The 13,802-nt window shown below is 36.1% G+C and overlaps 1 protein-coding gene across 1 annotated transcript in view; it reads left to right on the top strand.

Annotated features, from left to right (window-relative positions):
• Hcn1 (hyperpolarization activated cyclic nucleotide gated potassium channel 1) overlaps positions 1-13,802 on the top strand; it is a 376,001-nt gene that overhangs the window by 303,182 nt on the left and 59,017 nt on the right. The window lies entirely within an intron of this gene.

Raw genomic sequence — 13,802 nt, 5'->3', positions numbered from 1 at the left:
TCTACGGCTGTATTGTCCTCACGTCTCCAATATTTTAATCCTAAACAACAGTGGTCAGTTATTCAGGATTTTATTGTGGAGAGTTTATCCTCCCTCTTATACATTGTCTTTGCACATCCTTGGCACTCTGACAGGAGATGCCAGCCTGCTTCCAGAAGCCAACTCTGGGCATCTCATGAAGATATTTTGCAACACCCAAAGGCACTCTTTGCTATGTATCCCGTTCTCATGCCTTCCCCAAACTCTTCCCTTTGCTATCAGTTGCTTCATTCATAAATCTGAAGTGGATGCTCGATTCCTTCATAGACTAGTACTTTGCACTTGACTTCTTTTATTATAAAACTTCTTATGTTCTGTGTAATGGTTATATTACAGTTTGATTACCAAGTATTTACAACAACTTGTAAGTCGTTGAAAGTTATCAAAGTCCCACTGGTAATGAATCCTCCCTCTTTGTGCCGTTTCAAGTTCTTTGCTATGTTGCTAACAATACCCAAACACTTGGCTGCTCCTCTTTATTGTGAAATGCTGACTGAAGCTTAAGGGTTTTATTCCCTGCCTCTGAACTTATTCCATCAATTTATTTCATCACACATTTTTTTAGTTTATGCATTTTAACTCTAGGCATTTTCACGAATTCCATTTTCTTAAAAGCTATATGATATCCCCTGCCACCCTAGAAGTTATGTAATGAAGTCATTACCTTTTTTCTTTCAGCAAAAAGCACTAACTTTTAAAGTCTTTATGTAAAATTTAAGTTATTCTTTCTGGTCACTTTGAATGTAAAATTTGAGTTCTATTTTAGATCTTCTTTTATAACCTGTGCTCTGCAAATCCTATCTCTGATTTACATTCATAACAGATCTCATATGCATGTCTCGTTCTTCTTCTCTACCAGTGCTGCTCAAAATTTGCAGTTCCCTCTTAGTTTTCTCAAGGCTTGAGTCTAGGTCCTCTTTACTATCCCTTAAAACAACAGACTAATCTTTTATGTACCTGAGCTGCCATTTTCTTCAATTCTCATCTCAGTAAAATATTTCATCATTACATTATGAATTAGATCTTTCTACACTCAGATTCTAGCTACCTCTACAGGATTTAACTTCTGCTACCCCCTTTCAAAGTGACCTGTACCGAAGGTGGACAGCTTATAGTCTTTCAGCAACATCAACAATGATAATAATTTTTATAGCTCATGATATGCATCCCAGAAATGGCTCTCTTCCTTTGACAGTCTACTTCAAACCACATTTTATCTCTTCATTCTTTGCTACAAGGCTCAATCTATTTTTCCTTTTACCTGAACCCAAAACACCTCTCCTGTCATCCTGGTGCACTGCTCTCATGCTTACTTCTCGTTACTCTTTCGCGTCTTCTCTTCACACTTGCCTTGAAATGTCCTCAACCACAAGAGCCCCTGGATCTGTAGTTTTGTTTCTTACTATCCTTTGTGCACTTAACATAAATTAAACAACACAAATATTTTCACCTTAAATTTTTTCCTTGATAGCCATCTCTAAACTGCAGTTGTTACATCTACTAAAACTTATTTGCAGAGTGAAAAGCTATAAAATGTGCAAAAAGGTTCTGGAAATAAAACAAATATCAGCTATTAGATTGTTATGATTTGGTTCTCTTAGTTCCTCTCAGTGGAGTTAGAATGCATACATCTTTGGGCTTCATAGAAAAGAACTCAAATGTATTTTGGATGTTTACTGTTCTTTTAAGTGCTTCTTTTATTTTGTATTTTAAACTATCATTTTATTTTAACCAAATGATAAGACAAACTAATCCGTTTAGGGTTTTCAAGGGTCTAAAGAAGTTTAGAGACGGATTAGGCCAGGACACAGCAGAGAGACAGGGGTACTCCAAGACAATGATAGAAGCCAGAGGTAAAGTTAAAAGAGAAGAAGGTATGATATGCCTTAGTGTTTACTACAGGATGATTAGAGAAAATTAGGATAACAGGCTAACATTTTATGAAATAGTGCAAAAAGCTAATAGAACAAGTATAAAATGGACTTCAAGAAATTTGGCCCTATGTGTCATAGCCCACTGTGCTAAAAAAACACGATGTGGTATAAAATCACCAGAAATATTCTCTGTGCTGTGCACTTTGCTTCCCACTCTCTTGCCACACCATGACTCATACTGATCTTCAATGGGAGTCCATTAACCACTAAGTTATTACAATTTATTTAATCTATTCAAATAGCATGTTCCCCAGTTCTCGATATCTTTTGATGCTACTTTTAAAGCCAGTAACAGCTTACATGTTGCTTTCCTTTGCAGCTCAAATAAAAATCACAATCATGCTGCCATGTTTAGTTTAGTAGACCTAAGTCTGACAGTGTCATGCTTTGCTGAGAACTTGAACATGAAATCCCATTTTCTAAAAGAAGTACAACTTCCTCCCAATGTCAAAGGAAACCCTTTATGTGCTTTCCCCATCTTTATATCTTTATACTAATTATTCACCATTAAGAAATTATTTATCTCCTTCTTTAAAGTCCTGATTACCTCATCCTTTCTTTGTGTTGTTCATTCCTCAATCTTTTATACATCTTAGTTTTTATTCCATTACTCTTTCTTACCAGGCATTCCATACTTCATAAATAATTTTTCATGACCACTTTGTGTCCCTACAATGATTGTCATTTGTGAATTTATTGTCTCTTTCATGACTGCAAACCTTTGAAGGAGACAACCTGTGTCATAATCACATTTGTATCTCTAATGACCAGAATGTGCCAATAATTCATAAAATGCTCCCTGAATAGATGATCTTTATAATAATCATGACTAAAAAACTGAATCGGGGCTGCTTTATAAAATTACAACTCCTAGACATTAAACCATTTGCCATACCTATACAATGGAAAAAATTCTCTGAGATTAGAATAACACAAAAATAAATTCTGAATGTTTTAATGAGTATTCAAAGGGTCAGTGAAGGTAATATGGAAGAACAGTAACTGTCCTTGTTACCCTGATGTCTCAGTTTAACATAGAATAGAGTAATCTGAGAGAAGAGCTTTTGTTGAGAAGTTGTCTAGAGCAGATATCCCTATGGTCATGGCTATTGGCACTTGTCTTGTGAAATAATATAACCTGATCAGCCTACTGTGGGCAGTTACAACCCTATGCAACTACTCCTCAGAATGAGCCTGGAAGTAAGCCGACAAGCAGCATATCTTCATGTATTTTACTTCAAATTCTTACCTGACTTCCTGAAATATGAACTTTAATGTGAAGTCATAAGTCAAATAAACCCATTTGTTCCCGAAGTCATTTTGAATCAGAGCATTTTAACATAGCAACAGACATCATACTAGAACATTAACAAAAGTCATTATTGAAATAAATATGAGTCTAAAAAAATCCAAACATGATTGGAACAAATATTCAATCATAGCAAAAGTTAGGTGATTTCTTTCCTTTATGCTAGAGACTACTTGCTGAAAGCCTTTAACAAATACTTAGCTTATATGTATTGCTCAAGTCTTTCTTTTTAAATTGTATTTATTTACGTTTTAAACATTATCCCCTTTCTTGGTTTTCCCTCCAGAACCACCCCCCGATCCCATCCTTCCTCCCCCTATGTCTATGAAGGTGTTCCTCCACTAACCCAACCTGACATTCCCCTACACTGCAGGCCAGGCGGGGGTAAGGGGGGTGCAACGTTCAGCCTTGGCAGGACCAATGGCTTCTCCTCCCATTGGTGCCAACAAGTCATCCTACACATGCATCTGGAGCCATGGGTATGTCCATGTGTACTCTTTGGATGGTGGTTTAGTTCCTGGGAGCTCAGGTTGGTTGGTATTGTTGTTCTTATGGAGTTTGCAAACCCGTTCAGCTCCTTCATTTCTTTCTCTAAGTCTTCCAATGGGGACCACATGCTCAGTTTAATGGTTGGCTGCGAGCATCTGCCTCCGTGTTTGTCAGACTCCAGCAGAGCCTCTCAAGAAACAGCTATATCAGGCTCCAGTTAGCATGCACTTCTTGGCATCAGCAGTAGTGACTGGATTTGGTGGCTGCATATGTGATGGATCTCCAGGCAGAGTAATCTCTGGAACAGTCTCTGTTCCGCACTTTGTCTCTGTATTTCCTCCCTAGAGTATTTTATCGCCCCTTCTAAGAAGGACTGCAGCATCCACACATTGGTCTTCCTTCTTCTTGAGTTTCATGTGGTTTGTGAATTGCCTCATGGGTATTCCGAGCTTTTGGCCTAATATCCTCTTATCAGTGAGTGCATAATATGTGTCTTCTTTTGTGACTGGGTTACCTCACTCAGGATGATATTTTTTAGTTCCATCCATTTGCCTAAGAATTTCATAAAGTCATTGTTTTTTAATAGGCTAATGTATCACATCTTCCGTATCCATTCCTCAGTTGAAGGACATCTAGGTTCAAGTCTTGATCCTAATGTTATTTTATCAAAGACCTCTTCACTGGGTGATCCATCCAGGTGAGCGCCTCTGTCGACATTCTCAATCACATTTTCTGTGCACACATTGCTTTGCCTTGCTTTTTCTTAAGGTTTATTTGGGAATTATCTGTTCTGTCATGGAATGAGCTTTAGAAAAAGGAGGACTTTGTGTACCTTGATTTCTGCACCATTCCTCACCCCACATATAATTTATATTAATTATTCATTGGATAAGTAAGTAAAGGAAAATAAATATGAATTGCATAACTGGCAGCTCATCTCAAAAAAATAATTGATTGTCAGTGTAGCTGGAACATTTGTCTGTGAAGCAGTGGCACTTGGAGGAGGGGGAACAGCAGTACTCCACATGACAAGCTTCATTCTTATAGCTTAGTATCATTGTTCTTTGGGATGGTGACCAATGTACTTTTTCTCACTGTTTACAAAAATGTTCTCTTGTAATTGTGCTTGCTGCATGTGCAGTGTGTGTCATGTAGCTCTGCTTTATATATAGCCATTTTGCACTGGAACTCTCTGTGTGTTCTGAGGGGTTAGCTGTTTTACAAAGAGGTAAGAAATAAGGAGTGGGAATAACTGTCAGTGGAGCATAATATGGAAGGTACATGAATAGCCTGGTACTTTCAATAACCTAGTGATATTGGTGGATTATATGGAAGATAGTATGTCCCTCCTCCACCAAATTCAGGTGATGGTAACTGAGGCTTGAGTAGTGATTCTGCCATGATGGTATAATATTTGTGGATGTGAGCATTATCCTTTATGAAAGAGATCTCAGAAATGTCTTGTTCATTCTGCTGTATCATGCTTAAAAGATGTCTGTTTATAGATAAGAGTACTCTAACTAAGCACAAACTGCTAGTACTTTAATCTTAGGCTTCTCATGCATCAAAACTTAGTAAATAAATTTATATTGCTTTTAAGCCAGGCTGTCTGAGGCTTCTCTCCACAGAACCCCAAATGAACCAAAATGATCACTATGGTAGTCTGCACAGAGAATACTCAATGAATCATCAAGCAGTTGTTGCTCCTTGCCCCATCCACAACCAGCTAGTGACATATCAAGGACAATGGAGATTCATAGGGAATGAGGTTCTTATCAGTTCTGTAGTGGTTAAGAATCTCATCTGAACATTGAGCTCTACTGAAATTTTTAGTGTTCTGGGAATGAAATGATTACAGATTTGTCTTAACACTCCCTTTATTTCATTGTAAGCTGGTACACTCTGGTTAAAAGTAAAAGAACAAGTACAATTTTCTAAGAAAAAAATCTTTAAGATGGTACCCAGAAGATTAGTCTCTTAAACCTGAAAAGTTACATTGCAATGTATTCACCATCTCACCTGTCTATAATCTCAGTGGTTTTTGGCTGTCAAAATTACACACGTGATGACTTGGGCATCTCTGACCTTTGGTACTTTACACTGTCGAGATGTCTGAACATAGTCAACTTTCTTTGCTTTACATCAGTGGTTCTCAACCTTTTTATTCTGCAACCCTTTAATATAGTTCCTCATATTGTGGTGAGCCCCAACCATAACATTATTTCATCACTATTTCATAACTGTAATTTTGCTACTGTTAGGAATGACCAAGTAAATATATGGTGTGCAGGAAATCTGCTATGTAACCCCTGTGAAAGGGTTGATCAGCTCCCAAGTCCTCAAGACCCACAGGTTGAAAACCACTGGTTTAGAAATACTTAATCCTTTGGGGACAGTTGTAAGTGTGCATGTCCTTTCCTCTCTGTAAGAAATGGTGAATGAAAACATGTTTGTGATAGGCAGTTTAGCACCATGATCGATTGTACAGTACCACACCACTAGCCAGCATTAACAGGATGTGTGTGTGTGACTTTAAACGAATTCTTAAACGATTTGTCATTTTTTTCCAGCATTTTAAATGCAAAAGTTGTTGATATTAACTACTCAATAGTGTGTGGTAAAACTAAGAAGGTAAAATATATAAGTGATCAGGAACATACCCAGCACATAATAAACATTTTAAAGTCTTAATTAGTCACATAATTGAATGCAGAGTAGCCTATCACGGTAGGCTTACTAACCCCTCTAGTATAGTAAGGACATATTTGCAGGAACAAAAATGTAACTACATGTAAATTGTTCAAGAGTTGATTTAAAGTATTAATCAGGAGATGCCAAAGTAGGCCTTATTGTATGTCCCATTTCTTTTGGAAGTTATTCAATCTGCTAATAGTTCTTCCTTCGTCTCAGTAGGCAGCTCTTTGGAGACAATGCCTCAAGCATCAAAACTTGACATTGAAATATGAAGATCATAAGACTGATGTGTGCCTTAATAAATGCCAGCAGTATATTTAAAAATAAAATCTAATTAGAAAATTCAGTGAACTCTACCCCATGTGTATGAGTGCTTGTTGGAGTGTAGATGAAGAAGAGGCTCTATTTTTAGCATCCTCAGGATTATACTGAATCCATTGACGAAGAATGGCAAACCTAACAGTCAAGAAAGAGGTTAATGCCCTTCTAAGCCAGTCTCCAAAGTTCAGAACTGGTCTATTTTTAAACAATGGAGTGTGAGGAGATGCTGGCCGAAAATAGGTACAGATCATGTGTCCCAGTAGAATTTAAAACGTCAGTATCCTTCATTCTCACAGAACATGAAATGGGCTGTGTATCATCCTGTCCTCTGATCTTTAATTTGTAGAAAAGATCTTTTAACACAAGAAAACAAAATTTGAGTGAGCACTTAGTTTAATTTTGAATAACTTCAAAATATCTATATTTCAGTATTTAAAAATACCTCCTTAATTTCATTTTGTTGAAATTAACAAAATAGGTGAGATGCATTACATCATAAAGCTATGTCTGACTCCCAAAGTTATCATGGATTTATGTACACGCTCAAGTAACAAAATGCCAAAGTTATCATGTACATATATGATTAGATATAGAATATGTGTGTGACCTTTTGGAGGTCCTAATTTCAAACAACATCAATAAAGAATTTGCATCTTTCCTCTCTTGGCTTAGAATTTTTTGATGTTGTTATCGTTTGAGATGAAAAACACGTGCATTGATTTTTTTTAATGTGTGCAAGCTATTGACCAAGACTGGAAAGGCAAATAAAGAGAAGCATGTTTCAGTCTCAAAGGAATGTTTCTATACTGGAAAAGACAAAAACCAGAAGAATGAAAAGAATGAGAAGTTAAAAGCAAAAACCCATTAGGAGAAATCCAGAAGATGTGGGAAATCACCCATAGTTAATTGGTAGAAGAAGGTTACATAGACGAAAATAGCTGGCAAAGATAAATGTGTTCACGGAGGCCGCGAGCACTCAGGGAAGGCCTCAAAGGAAAGGTTTACTCTGAATGTGGAAGCAAATGTAGCATGTGACTATACCAAATCGAAGAAGATAAGGTGCAGGCAAAGAGAACAGGGTAAACCTGAGAAGTCTATACTAAGTCAGGCTTCTATTTCAGTTTTTCCATTGTCCAAGAAAGAAAGAAACAAATTGTTGAATAAAGAACTTTTTGTTCAACAATCATCGAAGATGGAATGAGTGTATAAAGACAAATTAAATATAAAGTTTTTTTCATTATTAGAAGAAAACCAGGCCTTTCCTCGTAACTAAAATAGTGGTGAAATTATTGTTCATGATGTTGGAAAAGAGGACTAAACTATAGAACTCACACTAGCATAATGAAGGTGATTGAAGACAAAATTTAAAAGTGGCCCTGATTAGCCAGCGGCGTCATCAATATTTATTAACATAATTAAAGGACACTAAGATTTGAGATGAATACATTTAAAAGGTGTTACCTTAACTAAATGTGTGACTTTGTGTGGTTGTGTGCGTGTATGTGAGTGTGCATGTTTGCGTGTGTATGTATGGATGACTGTTTGTCCGTGTGTGTGCATGTGCACACGCATGTGTATAGTTGTGTCCAAGCTATGGTTTGTATGTGGAAACCAGAGATCAAGTTGCAAAAGGTTTCCCTTTCCTTCCTTTATTTTGGTTCCCATGGTCAGGTAGTAGTTTGTGGATTGAATTCAGGCTGCAGTTCTTGTCAACAAGTACGTGTGCTCACTAAACCTTGTCATTGGTCCTAGAGGAAATATTTACATCAAGGTTCCTCACAGGTCTAAAATGTAAATAATTTGCTTTCCATGATTTTAACTTAGAACTATGAATTGAGAATATTATAGAAAACAATCAGTATTTTTAAGACTAGCACACCAAATACATACATTTATATATATATATACATATATATGTATATATATATATACTATAAAGCTTCTTTTTAAATCATGAAACTAGTCACAGATTCTCAATTTGTACTTAGCTTTGGAAGACTGTCTCTTTTGGAATTCTTTTGGAATTAATGTCTCTTCTGTTGCCATGATAAAATACCTAACAAAATCAACTTCAGTAAAAGTTTACTATGACTTCTAGCTTCAGGGTATAGTTCTGACAGAGAATGTGCATGGTGGTAGGAGAGGAGACTTCCTAGTGACACTGAATCTGTACTCAGAAAGTGAGGAGAGGACTGGAATTGGGTTCCAAGATACAAAATGTCAAAGCCTGACCCTAGTAACCTATGCTCTCCAACAAGGCTCTACCACCTAATGATTACACAACTTTGGAAATGGTGCCACCAGCTGGGGGCCAAGTATTGGATTATGTAAACCTATGAGAATCATCTCACTTTCAAACTACTACACTGATGAATGTCGTTTAGAAGTTATACTGATGATGATGGTATTAACGAGGGCAGTAGAGATGGTTGTAATGATAAAGATGATTGTATGATAAAAACACTAATTTTCCAAACATAATTTTAGGGGATATAGTATGTCAGGTGTTTAAGGAACTTTGTTTTTTATATCACATTATCAAATAAATCATATTATTGCCACTATGGGATAGCATGTCAGTATAGATGAATCTCTATAGACTGTGAAGTAAGATGGAAAAATGACAGAGAACCTTCAATATGTGCAAAGATATGAGCCTACCAATGTGCTTATCTAATGTATACGTTGAAAGTCAGATGCCCGAGACTAATAGAAATAGAACACTGTGTCTCAGGGTTTCTACTGGTGTGATAAAACACCAGGGGCAAAAAGCAAACTAGGAGGAAAGAGTTTATTAGCTTACACTTCTGCATTGTAGTTCATCATGAAGGAAGTCAGGACAGGAGCTCAAGTAGGGCTGGAACCTGTAGGCAGGAACTTATGCAGAGGCCATAGAGAGGGATGCTATAAGGCTGAGTGTTTTGGCTCCACTTCTGTATAAGCTGGATTCCCAAAAATATAGGCTTCAGAAGTTTCTGGCAAAGTGAATACAAGCAGGCTAAGAACTACCAATGCCCGCATTCTTCCATTGTCCTTATATGGCCCCAGCAGAAGATGTGGAGCAGATTAAGGGTTTGCCTTGGGACCTGGGTTAAAGGTGTGTGTTGATGTGGTTCAAACCCATATGTCATCCTACCTCAAGATATGGATCAAAGGCATTTGGTCTTCCTGCCTCTAGATCCAGTTCACAAACGTGCCCTCTATTTCTGGACCATAGTTTATTCCAGATATAGACAAGTTGAAAACCAAGAGCAGCCATCACATACTGTGACAAGGAGCCTTTGAGATTCTTAGAGTGCTCTAATTTTGAGAATCTAAAAGTGACTTCCCCTACCCAAGTAATGCACATAATTTGTGTACTTACAACCTTCGTTTTCATTGTTCTGAACCAATTCACAGTCAAATTTGAACTTTAGAAATCATATGCATGAAAAACAATACACGTATTACACAGTTTAAATTAACTTGGGAGAAAATATGTTTTAAATGAGTTGTAAGGGAGAACACGTTTGTGGGGCAGAAAACAACAGTATCAAAGAGGAATGTTTACTATTGTAGTATGATTGTATAATATTATATTTAGTGACACCAATTGCACTATCATTTCTCCCCAAACTGAAAACCTCACAAGGTCTTAAGGAGCATAGCCTTCCCCATGACTGTTCAGATTATTTTCATTAGAGTTCTTGTAGCCTCCACATGCTAGGATCAGTGATACTGCAGTATTGCTGCAGACCTGCAGAAAGGGCAACTGCACTCTTCAACTTCAACAAACCTAACTTCCTGTGTTTTATAAGCATCTATGACAAGATGTAAAAGGCTGGATTGCTTAAATGATAGAGGCATTTATGCATACTTCCAGAAACCTGGAAGTCAAGACTGAAATACTAGCAGGTTTCATCATGGGCTGCGCTCATAAAGAGTCAATTTGACATTGTTTAAAGTGTATTTTCTCTTAATGAATTTGTAATTGCCAGTGTATACATTTTAGATGGATACAGCTAAGTCTACCACACTGAAGAACACATATAACACATAAAATCTTAACTGATATAAATGATAACTCTGTTTGACCCACAAGTTGAAGACTGTTCATCTGGTAATTATTAGTGTATCTAGGTTTCAAAGCAGGTGTTACAGAGAAACACTAGACTCCACATTATTTAAAAGCAATTGCCATCTAGTTTTCCTCTCTCCTTATTGAGTATTAAATATGTAATATAATTAACACAATGTGGACCATTGGTTATGATAAAGAGTGGCACTAAGGGACATATTGTAATTTGGGGAATTGTCATAAAAGTACAAAAAAGGGAAATCAGGTAGAAATGTGCACCATGTCTACAGTGGCATTGAAGTAAACAGATTTTACTTTCTTTTTTTTTTTTGAAATAAAATTAAAGCTAGTTTACTAGTAAACACTATAGAACTGGCTAGTCTCAATGCAATGGAAATCGAACAAAATTTAAATTGGGAAACCGTATACCATTGATGGTTACTCCTGTTCTACTTGTAATCTTTTTTACCCCAATAGTTTAATAAAGATAAGTGTTTCTTACCCTTGAAGTTTATTTCCTAGTAATATTTGACACTCAAATTATTTAAAAATTGCAGTAAAAGCTTTCTGGAGAGCAAAAGAGAGTGTCCCAATTAGAGAAACAGCCTGAAATCTTGCATCTTAAAGACATAGAATCAAGGGGAATATTTCAAAGTTAAGTGAGAGCAGGTTTTTAAATTGTCATTCAATGTCTCGAGACACTTCACATTTCTAAAACAACAATGAGTTCTTCCCTGAGGTGAGTTTCTTATATATTTTAATTAAACATCGTGTAGTTTAGGATTCAAACCATGAAATGAATGTTAGTTGCAATTTCGAGTGGGGGAAGTTTTCTTTCAAAGTAATTGACAATCTTTTTTTTTTATTTTAATGGAATGTAAATCACAGCTCACTTTCAACTCTATTCTGTCAATAAAGTTTCATTATGTATTATCCCTTGACATTTTCAAAGCTATTTTTTATTATTTATAATTAACTTATGTTGAATACATGCATACATAACTTCCTCCTTCCACCAGATTTAGGCTTCCGGGTACTGGCTTATTTTAGGAGGCAGACTTGACTATGTAAGTAGACTTTGAGTCATATCCCCTAAAGGTTTGGATTCAGGTTCTATAAATCTAGAATGGAACCTAGCATACTATGTTTTAGAAAAATTTAATACGGCAAGAAATGCTTTGATTCTCTTTTTAGTTTTTAATATTTATTATTTTAATATATTTTCTCTCAAGTGCTTTAAGTAATAATTTCATGCATATGACATCGTTAAAAGTAATGTCACTTAAATTAACTTTGGTTAGCCATTTCCATAAACTTATTTTTCCTTCTTGGAGTCTTAGAATCTAATTCTTATTTAACATGGCTCATACTACACCATAAAACAGATGCTCTGTCACCAAGACAAAAATGTTATATGAGAGCTATATGAGACCTACAAAGTAATACTAGTTTCTTTCTTGTCAAGGAGAAGAAAGGAATTCAGGAGAAGACAAAGAAAAGAATTGTGAAGCTTTCAGAGAAGACAGAATGCCATACTTGTCAGATTGCGCCCAATCTTAAGGAGGCATTTTCTCAATTGAGGGTCCCTCCTTTCACATGAGTAGAGTTTGAAATAGGAATTATTTCTTCTAGATAGTGCAAATAGAAAACATGCAATCCTGGTATTTTATTTACAGGTTGTAAGCCTCGATTGGACAGGTTTTGAAGCTATTCCATCTTATAGCCCAGTCACATGTCCCATGTTACTCGCTGTCTCTCCTAGTCATGTGCTCACATTCCATCACCTTTCATGAGTGCCTCCTCCCTCCTCATCTCCTTTCTCCTCTCTCAGCCTCTCCTTAGACCCCTTCACTGAATCTTCAAGTCCCACCTTTCCCTCCCTCCTACCCAATCAGAGGTGCTAGCCTTATATTAACCAATTAACTTTAAATTGGGAAACAGTGTTTATAGTATCTTTTGGGATATGTGAGGATGCCCTCTCCTCAATTAGATCTTGGGGGCCAGTATTTAGCATTTGAATAAGTAGCAGGACCAGACTAACCCCCAACAATAGCTTGTGTCAACCTGACATAAAAGTACCCAGCACGTACATTCTGCTTATGATTGCATTTAACCTCAGTATTCTCAGGGCAGTCACCTGTAGCCTGTTTCTTCACAATCTATTTTTTATTATGTAATTAATATAAGAATACAACCTTGTATGTCTGCAAGGTTTTTTGCATATAGAGGTTTCAAGAGCTGCGTGTCTTAAATGCTTACACTCTGTAGACAGCCATGTCTACCTACATGATGACTCCACCAATGAAGTTTTTAAAGTCATGTGATTACACATGACTTCACCACTGAATTTTTAAAAGAAATAAGTTCTTGAAGACCAATGTATTTACTCACCAAACTTATTCTGAATAACTCACTTATGATTCATGACATTTCTTTTCTTCTTTTCTGTTAGGCCAATTTTGTGGTGAAAAAAATGAAAAGGAAATACTACTTGTTTGCCCAATACATAAATGACCATATAAGACAGAATTAATACATGAAATAAATGCTTTTCTTAGTTTTCAAAAAAGTTTGATTAAATACATTAAAGCAGCTATTGTCCAAGACCCACCTTGAATCACACATAATAAAAATACAATTAAGTTTTTTATGAATGTTATTAAATATAGATTAAGAATTTAAAATGCTACAATAATAAATGAATCATTATTATACAATTTATCAAGACTACATGTGTATTACATAAAATGTGTTAAAAATTAATAGTCTAAAACAGCCATTTAAGAAATAAAATAATGATAGTCTCTATTATGTAACTTGTAATGACTTATGGCAATAGTGATTAATTTTAATTTTTCACTTTAGTCCTCAGACAATTACAAAATGAACTGAAGGTTGGAATTTTGTGAGTGTCCACCTTCTGTGACTTTGATCTAGGAGATATGGTGAGACTGATAAC

The sequence above is a fragment of the Rattus rattus genome, chromosome 3, assembly GCF_011064425.1.
Source record: "Rattus rattus isolate New Zealand chromosome 3, Rrattus_CSIRO_v1, whole genome shotgun sequence".
In the NCBI taxonomy this organism is placed as follows: Eukaryota; Metazoa; Chordata; class Mammalia; order Rodentia; family Muridae; genus Rattus; species Rattus rattus.
The sequence above is the reverse complement of the archived record's forward strand: the minus strand, read 5'-3'. Positions and strand labels throughout refer to the sequence as shown.